The following is an 11,424-nucleotide window of genomic DNA, read 5'->3' as shown; positions in this document are numbered from 1 at the left end:
TAAAAGCTTTTTCACTAAAAACTGGAACAAGAATACCCACTTTCTCCACTCCTTTAGAAGGCTTCCCCCTCTTTCCACTCCTATTCAATATAGTTCTAGAAGTCCTAGCCAATGCTATCAGACAAGAGAATGAAATAAAATGCATTCCAAAAGAGAAAGAAGAGCTGAAATTACCTCTGTTTGCATATGACATGATTTTGTGCATAGAAGACCCAATAGTATCCACAAAAAAAACTTTTTTTCCCCTCAGGTTCAAGTTTAATAGAAACTATAAAAACATCAACGGGCTGGCATCCCACTACTGGTACATCATACACATCAGATGGCCTACCCCATAAGACAACTCAGGCCATTCCCACCAATGAAAAGAAAAGGTGGCCTCCCCAACCCACATAGGACAGGCCTGTTGTGGCCCACACATCTTGGCTGAAACTAAGTCTTGCATTTTAAACATGAAAAAGATACAAAAGAGGTCTTGTTCTCATGGCTTCCCACTGCAGCCCAGCACTACATTGGTCCAGTGCTCACTTCTGCTTGGAGAAATATTCTTTGCTCTTTTGGACATCAGGCTTGATGGTATCACTGCCAGGCTTCCAGCCAGCTGGGCATACCTCACCATGTTTGTCGGTGAACTGGAAGGCCTGAACTAGTCTCAGAGTCTCATCCACAGAGCGGCCAACAGGGAGGTCATTTGCAGTGATCTGCTGAAGGATGCCCTTATCATCGATAATAAAAAGGCCTCTGAAGGAAATGCCTTCATCAGCCTTTAGGACCCCATAATCCTGAGCAATGGTACGCTTGGGGTCTGATACTAAGGGAATGTTCATGGGTCCTAGTCCTCCTTGCTTCTTGGGTGTGTTGATCCATGCTAGGTGACAGAAGTGAGAATCCACAGAAGCACCAATCAATTGGCAGTTGAGTTTCTTAAATTCTTCTGCCGTATCACTGAAAGCAATGATCTCCGTGGGGCACACAAAAGTGAAGTCAAGAGGATAAAAGAAAAACACAACATATTTTCCTTTGTAGTCGGTTAGGCTGTGGCTTTGAAGTTAGGGGCAGGGTGCCCAATTTTGGCATTTCCTGAAGACATTTTGCTATCAGCAGCTTCGAGGTTCCAAAGAGAAACAACTCAGGCCAGCCAGGAAGAGGACCCACAAAAAAACTTTTTGAAGTAATAAATGCATACAGCAAAGTGGCAGGATACAAAATTAACTTACAAAAATATTTTGCATTTCTGTATACAAACAACAAGTAGACAGAGACAGAAGTGAAGAAAGTAATCCCATTTACCATAGCCATGAAAAAGTATAAGATACCTAGGAATAAAACTAACCAAGGAAGTTAAAGACTTCTATAAGTAAAACTATGAAAATATTAAAAAAGAAATTGAAAAGGACAACAAAAAAGTGGAAGGACATTCCATGTTCCTGGATTGGGAGAAGTAATATAATCAAAATGGCAATTCTACCCAGATTAAACTACATTTTAATGCAATTCCTATGAAATTACAAGAGGCATTCTTCACAGATCTAGAAAAGACAATCATAGAATTTTTCTGGAATCATAAAAGTCCATGTATTGCAAAAGTCATCCTGTGCAAAATAATGGAGTGGGTGGCATCTCTCTTCCTTACCCCAAAATATAGTACAAAACAGCATGGTATTGGCACAAAAACAGGCACAAAGACTAATGGAACGGAGTAGAGACCCCAGAAATAAACTTCAAAACACACAGCCAACTCATCTTTGACAAAGGGTACCGGTCGATCTAGTGGGAAAAGTAAAACCTGTTTAGCAAATGGTGCTGGAAAACTGGATATCCACCTTCAGAAAGATGAATCTGAATGCCTGTCACCATTAACAAAAATCAATTCAAAGTGGATCAAGGATCTAAGCCTAAGACTGCAAACTATAAAACTACTGATTGAAAACACTGGGGAAACATTGGAATAGCCAAAGACTTCTTAAGCAATACCCCCAAAGCATAGGAAATAATTCCCAAAATAGACAGGTGGGGTTACATTAGTAAAGAAGTTTCTGTACAGCAAAGAACACAGTAATTAGTGTAAATTGGCAACCTTTGGAATGGGAGAGAATTTTTGTGAACTATGCCTCAGATAAGAGACTTATAACCAGAATACATAGGGAACTCCAGTGCCTTACCTGAAATAAAATGATTAACATAATTAAAAGATGGGAAAATGGACTGAATATACAACTTTCTAAGGAAGACATACAAACAGCTAAACTGCATATGAAAAATGCTCAGCACCCATCATCATAAGAGAGATGCAGATCAAAACCAAAATGAAATAACACGTAACCCCCGTCAGAATGGTGAAGATTTAAAAAAAAATGGTAAGTTCTGGAGGGGATGTGGTGAATGTGGAACACTCCTACATTGTTGGTGGGAATGTAAACTGGTCCAGCTCTATGGAGAATAATATGGAGGCTCCTCAAGGACCTTCCAATAGAACTAACATATGATCCAGCAATTCTACTCCTGAGTATTTACCCAAAGGACAGGAGAATGTTCAATAAGAAAAGCGCTTGCACATTTGTATTCATTACAGCATTATTGACGATTGCTAAGACATGGAACCAACCCAAATGTCCACAAACAGATGAATAGATTGAAAAAGTGTGACGTGTATACTTCATGGAATACTATTCAGCCATAAAAAACAACAAGGCCCTGGCATTTTATAGAAAGTGGATGAACATGGAAGATTTATTGCTGAGTGAAGCAAGTCAGGCTATGAAACAGAGACATTGTATGTCTCCACTTAACATATACTGACTGTCTACACTCCACGGTAGAGATTAAAAGACTGGAGGACATAAAGCATTAAAATTTGTTATGGACACTGGGGACAAATTGGAAGGAGAGTCTGAGAGGAGAAAAGTGCAGGAAGGGAAATTTGGGAAAATGCAGAGAAGTAAAGCATTTGTGTTACACAGATATGGTTTGTTGCCTGTTGATGAAGTCATGTATAGCAATCTCAACTCATCTACTGTGTGGCGGATATCATGTTGGGTAAAATCTCTTTAAAAACTAAGTGATTTATAATGATTGAATATATTAATAATAATAATTAATACTAATAAAATATCATATAAATATTATAGAAAGTAAGAATATGTGAAGGCTTCAATGCAGAACCCTATTTACAGTACAACTGAAGTCTATATTTATTTAAAATAATCAAGTTTAAATGTACATGATTGTTAGTGCATTAACTATTATGTCCAAAGGGAACAAAACTCTCCCTGTCCTCAACCAACAAAACCTAGGTAATGGCCAGCAGTGATTTAACAGAAATCAGACATCTGGTTTATTTTATTTTTGTTGAGGAACTCACATAAATCTGAAGAAAACACCATCAGATAAGATGTATTTATCAGTTTTCTTAGTCCTAAAACATGAGGGTATTACATTTGACTTTTTTTACACTATTTAAAAAAAAAATAAAAGACTGGCTATAATTTAGATGCCACTTATGTTTATTTGTTACCTCTGGAGATATTGGGTTTTCTTTTTTTCCCCCTCTAATGTGGAATGCATGCTTTAAATATAGGTACCAGAATTAATGACCATTTTCCTGAATACTGTATCTAAGTATAAATATCTTCAGAATCTCATTTAAAAAAAAACATAATGTTTTAAAAAACCCAAATTAATAAATTCCAAAATCTTTTTCATAGATGACAACTGTATTGGTTTGGAGAAACTGGTGGTTAACTGTGGGTCAATATAGTCAGGCATTTGTTTATGTTCCTAATGATAAGAAATGATTCCCTTTCACCTTCTTTAGAAATTATTGTACACATAGTTCTCATTTTCCCTTTTTAGTGCTGAAACATTAGTCAGAGGGACACATGCATGTCATTATAAATTAAGTTCAAAACACTTAAAATAATTCTGTATTAGAAACAAGACTCCATCATAAGTCTCTTCTTTTTTGGAAGTCATACTAGGCTGGTTAAATGCTCCAATTTCATTGTTATTAACATTTAGGAAACAGAAGAATATTCTAGCTAGTTCACACTGGAGGTTTAGTCACAACACTGACTCCTGTTGGTTTTATGGGTTCAGAAGCTCTACTACTCTTCCTCTGGCTGAATTTGCTCCTGGATTCTGTGGTTCATTCTTTGGCAGCTTTTTAGCTATTGCCAAGAAAATATCATTTGCATTCATAGATGTTTTAACTGATGTCTCCTAACTGTTGTCATCTGCATAAGACTGTGCTTCCTAGAAATTTACAGCTCTTTTATTGCTAGGTCAGCCTTGTTTCCTGACAAAGCTATTACAATATTAGGACTTGCTTGCTTCTGAAATGCTTTAGCCCAGTTTTTTTTTGCACTTGCAATGGGCTCCTCATTTGTGATATCATATACAACTATGGCTGCTTGTGCTCCTCTGTAGTACATCGGTGCTAAGCTATGGTATCTCTCCTGGCCAATTGTATCTCATATTGCAAACTTACTCCTGTGTCAAGACACACAGTTTGGGTTAGAAAAGCAGCCCTAATTGTAGTCTCCTGAAATTCATGAAATTGGCCTTTCAAAAAATGAATCATTAGGCTTGATTTGCCAACAGCAGACTCTCCTAGAAGTACTAGTTAAATTGGCCAAAAATTTTATTTTTGGCCCTTTGGGTCTTATTTCTCTTTGATTAGCCATGTCCAAATTTGAGAGATGTCCCTAATTTTACACTCTTAAATAAACTTCCAGGATAGAAAAGGTGTCAGTTCTTTTCGTCCTGAGAACAGAGCACACTGGGCCCTAGAGATGACACTTCTTGGCAGCAAGGCCCAGGCATGGCTGGAGGATGAGAGGCAGTGGTGGTGGCAGTGACAGTGGTGATGTTGGTGGTGTCTTCTTACACTGCAGCTCTGACACTGTTGTAGGTCTTGTGAGGTGGTACTACCCCGGTCAGGCAATGTCTCTATGTCTTTTCTTTTTTAATAAATATTTTTTGTTGCCAGAGGGTATGCATGTGTGGGCATGTGAGAACATCCCCCCATCCCAATGGGATGTGTTCACACTGCAGGAATTTTTCCTCCATTCTGTCAGGATCTTTGGTATGCCCACTGTGTTTTTCAAGCTGCCAGGCTAGGATTTAAACTGGGGTTGACCATGTAGGATCTAACCTTCTATGCACAGCACCTAACTCTAATGCCATGAGGTGGACCTTCCAGTTTTCCTTCTTTGCTCTCATTGCACCTTCTTAATTTAGGTTTTTACGTGTTTTTTTGTTTTTAGAGAGAGATTTTTGGTATAGAGCGCATTCTTGCTGGAGACACAGAGAGAGACAGACAGAGAGAAAGCGAGAAACTACTCCCTAGGAGGATGGCCATGGCTCAATTCCTTCTTTTCCATTATCCTTTTGTGATTCTGGGCATGCATGCACACATACCTGGCATGAGTTTCAAGCTTCCAGGTCTGGGATTCAAACTGCAGTTGGCCACGTGGGAGTTCAGTGCCTTAACCACTGTGCCACTTGATCCCCTCCCCCAAGTTTAGGTTCTTATTACCTAAAACTCTCATTCTCAGTCATTATGTTCAAATGGAAAATTGTAACATCCTAAAATGGACTATACATCTACCTTTTCTACCTTCCAGTTAATTTCTTCCCCCACAACCCCACTGTGTCAGAGTAATTTTCCTAAAATGCATATCTAAGCTTGGCCTCACTTAATAAAATTCTAACTTCTCAGTTTGGCATTCAAGATTCTCTACAATTAAGTCCCACTAAGTAGTCATCATATCATGTCCCCTTTCAAATTTTTTTTTAGTAATAGATTGGTTTACCTAGAGCATTAATAAGCATTTAGTCATAGTAAAAGATTGCATAAGATATTTGAAATAATACATCTATCATAACAACATTATAGTTGGTCACTCGAGAATTCTTCAGAGAAGATGGCTTACACTTTATAGTCAAGCACAGACAAAATAAAAAATGAAATTCCTTTATTTATTTATTTTGTTTAGTTTAAATCAAATGTAGTCTGAGTCACTACAGGTTTGGTCTTACTGCCTGATAAAAATCTTTAACACTCTAAATGTGAAATAAAGTAATTTGAAAGGCTTTAGCTAACAATATTCCTTTCCAAGTTTGAGGGAAAGGTTACAAAAATCCTAAAAGGGCTTTGAAAATCACTGACTCAAATAGAAAATTCATGAAAGCTGAGACCAAACCAAATTAAATAGGTCTGACTCAACTCAGCATTATCAAAAATTTTCCAAAATACTTCTCAAGGAAATACACAGGCAGCAACTTTGTTTGTATACAAAATCATTCAAGTGCCTCTGGAAATCAGTTACTGTGAAGTGGAAAACTAAATCTCCCAATTCATACATATATTTGAAAATTATGGATAGGATGGCCAATTGGGGGAGAGAGCCATAAAATAAAAATCCACAGTTATAGAAAATGAATGAAGGTTTTTAATTATTTTAATCATTGGAGAATATTAATTCATATATATCCCTAAATATTGATAGTCATAGAAAGCCTCGTTAATTTTTGTATTGGATATATTTTACACCTTATGCAGTAAATTCCTTTATTCAAATAATTGATTTCATTTTTCTTTTACATAGAAGCTGTTTTTGAAACCAAAAAAAATCCAAAATTGGTGGAGGTGGGACTATAGGAAGGGCAAATATAAGAAGGGCAATAAAGAAAATATTTATGATAGGGACCTCATTAATTATCACCAATTTTGAGAACATTCATGCTGAAAAAGTTCTGAGAAGTGTTATCTAGTTTATACATTTTGTCTTTAGGCAAACTTAGTTGACAAAATCATTTCATATTCTTTTTTTTTTTTTTAGAGGATTTTGCTACAGGGCACGTGCACTTGCCAGAAAGACAGAGAGAGACAGAGAGACAGAAAGCGAGAAATCACCCCCCAGGGGGGATGGCCATGCTGCAATTCCTTCTCCTCCGTTCTCCTCTTGGGATCTTGGGCACGCATGCACATGCGTCCGGTGTGAGTTTTAAGCCACTGGGTCCAGGACAGGAACTGTAGTCAACTACATGGGAGTCCAGGGACATAGTCATTATGCTAACTGCTGGTCGCATCTCATACTCCTTTCAAACGCTAGCATATAAAAAAGATTTTCCAACCTTAAATTCAAGGGTTAACATACCCCTCTGTCAGCAGATCCTTCCAGATACCTAACTTAAATCCCATATGCTTTATTATTATTATTATTATTATTATTATTATTTATATACATTAAATTACCTGTTTTAGCTAACAAAGTGAATATTTCACTATGTGAACATTTCTCCCTAGTCCAGTTGATTAAACTATAAAATATTTTCAACAGATAATGCCGCATTTTTTGTCCCATCTTACACATATGCTCTTTTCATCACCACCCCCAATTTTTGTTTACTTTTATCTTGTTTTTTATTTATTTATTTTTTTTTGAGGAAGATTTTTGCTACAGGGCATGTGTGCTCTCCAGAGAGATAGAGAGAGACAGAAAGTGATAAATCACCTCCTGGGGGGATGGCCATGCTACAATCCCTTCTCTTCTATCCTCCTCTTGAACTTTTGGGCACACATGCACATGCACCTGGTGTGAGTTTTAAGCCAGTGATGTAACCATTATGCCATCTGCTGGTCTCTGTTTATTTTTATCTTATGACTCTTTAAGTTATTATTTGTGGATGGATTACTCTAGTCCTCCACCCTTGGAAGAGCTATTCATTCTTCAAAGAAGGCTCAGCTAAAATCCTGCATCTTTCAAAAAACATGTTTTCCAACTCTAACCCCAGCTGAATTGCATCTTTTCTTATTCCATATTCTCTTCACACTTTTAGTTTGCTGTAGGGCACATGTGCTCACCTGATAAAGACAGAGAGAGAGGGGGGGGGGCAAGTGAGAAATCACACTCATGGGGGAGAGAGATTGCCACACCACAATCCCTTCTCTGTTTTCCTTTTGAGACTTTGGGCAAGCATATACAGACACTTGGTGTGTTTTTCAAGCTACTGGGTCCAGGATTTGAACCACGCAGTCAACCATATGGGATCTAGCTGCCTTAATTACCCTGCCACCTGGCTGGCCCTCTCTTCACACTTTTGACTTCTGTACGTAAGTATTTGTATGTTATTCTCTGCTTTATTGTAAGCTTCTTAAGAAATTTCCTTACTTAATGATTTATCCATAGCATCAACCAACATTATATTCTGTATCTAATTTAGATGGTGTGATTCAGTAAATGTTGAATAAAATTTGAGTGACAAAGAAAATTCAGACTAGTGGTCTAGCAGTTCTTGCTCATTCATACTGGGCTCTTACTGGTCAAGATCATTCTGTGTCAGGCAAAGGATAATGTTTGCTGCCTCAGGTTATTTTAGGAAGGTAAGAGGCCAAACACACATTCCAAGGGAGTACTATTAAAGTTATCAGATATTCATGGGCTTCTGAAGAAGCAATATTTTGATTGTTATTAATAAGGTATAGAATATTCAACAATGTCTTCTTTAAAGTTTCTTGGTTCTAACACGTATGTTAGTATGACCTGCCTTGTGATATGCAGAGTTGTGCTTTACCCATATGTCCAATTGTTCCCACAGGTATAGATGAGGCTCACCTGTGGACTTCCTACCTTAACACTTAGTTTATCAATTTCTTCTTTAATGAATCGGTGCCCAGATTCCACCCTTCTAACCTGTTGTTAATATTATCCTAAAGGTTTACATAAACAGACCTCCTTTCCTTCTTTTTTCATTCTGGAATCAAGCAGCCCATTAGCATACACCCATGGCTAAATAACACTGCAAATTTTCAAATGAATACATTCCACAAATATCAGATAGGCACTTTTAAAATGTTCTCCTCTGTTGTAAGTGGTTGGAGTTTACAGTGCTGGATAAGATAGACATGATCTTTTTGTTGTTTGTTTTTTGAGAAAAACTTTTTTTTTAATTGGAGAGGCAGATATAAAAGTACAAGTAAAAGATCCCAGACAGATTCTTTTTATTTTCAGGATAAAAATAGAAAAAAAAACCCATAATGCTGACTATGTACAAGCAAACTTAGTGTCTATAATAAACTCAAGCATAGAGAAGACAGTAGCAAATCTTGCTACCCAAAGAAGTCTTTGTGTCTTCCTCAAAAGTTGTAAAAACTAAAAGGTCATTAGGTATCAGAATAAAAAATAAAAACCACACCCAATGGGAGATATAAATAAAATACAGGACATTTCAATATTATGAAATTGAGTGGGCAATGGGAAACAATGGACATTAGTCAGACAAGGCTTTCTAGAGACTGTTATCTAAAGGATAAATAAGAATTGCTCATAAAAGAGGAAACATCATGTACAAACAAGACCCCAAAAATGAAAATGAGAGTGAAAAGAGCAAGTAGTTGAGTTTATGATAGGAAAATAGAGGAAGAAAGGAAGTGAATACAAAGAAATATGGGTAAATCTTTGGCAAATTCTGTAAGTAAGCTACTGCACAATATTTGGATTGCATTTTAAGCATCAGAGAGCTACTTAAGGAGGTTTTTAGAAGAGTACTATTTTAGAATGGCTATTCTGATTTGGAGAAATGATTTGTAGGGGATCAAACCTGAAAACAGTGAAGACCTCTTTGGAGGCTAATATGGCCACAAACAGATGAATGGATTGAAAAACTATGGCACATATACTCTATGGAATACTATTCAGCCATAAAAAGCAACAAAACCCTGGTTTTGACAGGAAGTGGATTAATATGGAAGACTTACTGTTGAGTAAAACAAGCCAGACTATGGAGAGGCATTGTATGTTTCCACCTAGATTTGGGGCATGGATGTACTCTCATGCACCTTGTATATTGTAAAAGCCACTGGGGCTGGAATTCAAAACATAGTCAGTCATGTGATATCTGGCTCCATTAACCACCAAGCCATGGGGTCTAGCTCCCAAAGAACCTTTTTAAAAAGGAAAAACAATGTGTCCTGTTGTAGGCAAGACTATAAGAGATTCTCTAAGACTTTTTTCCCTGGTACATGTGCTCTGAATAATCTCTAGGACTATGAAGATGATGTGGTATGTTGTCATTAGGATTTGTTGTGTGGCACAGCTAATCTTAAAGAGATTATCTAGTGGACCTGAATTTTAAGTGTTTTAAAAGAAGAGCGTTTTCTCTGACTGGGAGCAGAAGAAGTCAGAAAGACGTGCTCTGACTGGCCTAGAATAAAGCAAACACCTTTGTTGTGAACTGCCAATGGAGAGGAATTGCCCCTAGGAGATAAGAGCATTCTCCCAGTCACCAGCTAGCAGAAAAAATAAGAATCTCTGTCCTACAGCTGCAAATAAATTAATTATCCAACAACCTAAATTAGCTTGGAAGGAAATTATTCCCTATGGCCTCCAAAAAGAAATGGAGTCTCACCAACACCCTGATTTCAGCCTTGTGAGGCCCTGACTAGAGAAACAGTTACACAATGCCTAGATTTCTATAGAACTGTGGGGTGATAAATAAGTGTTTTTTCCAACACTTAAGTGTGTGATGATTTGTTATATAACAGTATAAAACTAATATAGTCCTATTCTTTGATGAGTTCAGATTATAGAGAAGAACTTCTTAGAGATAAACCAATGAGAACATGGCCCTGTAACTCTGACCAATGCTATAATTACTTTAAAGGAGTCTATATTGACAGACCTTAACTAGGCTTTATGTTACTACTACGTTACTACTCTCAGAGTCTTCACTTAAAGGATGAAAATATTAGTTATGTCAGCCACCAGTCAATTGTAAATAAAATGTCAGATGGGAAAAGGTAATTGAATAATGGCCGTATAGGTCTGGGGAGGTGTGAATACTTGATAGAAGTGGAATGAAGGAATGGTCATCTCAGAAGTTATCAGGAGAATCAGGTAGGGAAATATCGATAATTACATTGAATGTCAATGGATTAAATTCTCCAGTTAAGAGACATAGACGGGCTGAATGGATAAGAAAACAGAAACCCTCTATCTGTTACCTACAAGAAACTCACCTTATAAATAAAGACATACATAGACTAAAAGTCAAGGGCTGGAAAAAGAGATTCCATGCAAATAGAAATCAATAAAAGGCTGGAGTAGCAATATTGATCTCAGACAAAATATATTTCAAGACAAAGACTGTAAGAAGAGACAAAGAAGGGCATTATATAACAGTAAATGGGGTAATCCAGCAAGAAGATATAACCCTTATAAATATCTACGCACTCAACTCAGGTGCACCTAAATATGTGAAGGAAAGACTGCTGGAGCTAAAAGGAGAGATAAGGAGAAACACTGCTATTTTTGGAGATCTCAACACCCCATTATCTCCTATAGACAGATCTTCAAGACAGAAAATAAATAGAGAGATACAGGACTTAAATGATACTATAAATGGAATGGGCTTGACAGATAT

The 11,424-nt window shown here is 37.1% G+C and overlaps 2 pseudogenes; both read right to left on the bottom strand.

Moving 5' to 3' along the window:
• Nucleotides 1-245: 245 nt before the first annotated feature.
• On the bottom strand, nucleotides 246-1,132 carry LOC102469128 (peroxiredoxin-1 pseudogene; annotated as a pseudogene).
• A 2,923-nt stretch (nucleotides 1,133-4,055) lies between these two features.
• Nucleotides 4,056-11,424, bottom strand: part of LOC102474661 (ras-related protein Rab-5A pseudogene) — a 34,923-nt pseudogene continuing 27,554 nt past the window's right edge.

The sequence above is a fragment of the Tupaia chinensis genome, unplaced genomic scaffold (assembly GCF_000334495.1).
Source record: "Tupaia chinensis unplaced genomic scaffold, TupChi_1.0 Scaffold143976_1, whole genome shotgun sequence".
Taxonomy (NCBI): domain Eukaryota; kingdom Metazoa; phylum Chordata; class Mammalia; order Scandentia; family Tupaiidae; genus Tupaia; species Tupaia belangeri.
Note: the sequence above shows the minus strand (reverse complement) of the source record. Positions and strands in the feature narration are given on the sequence as shown.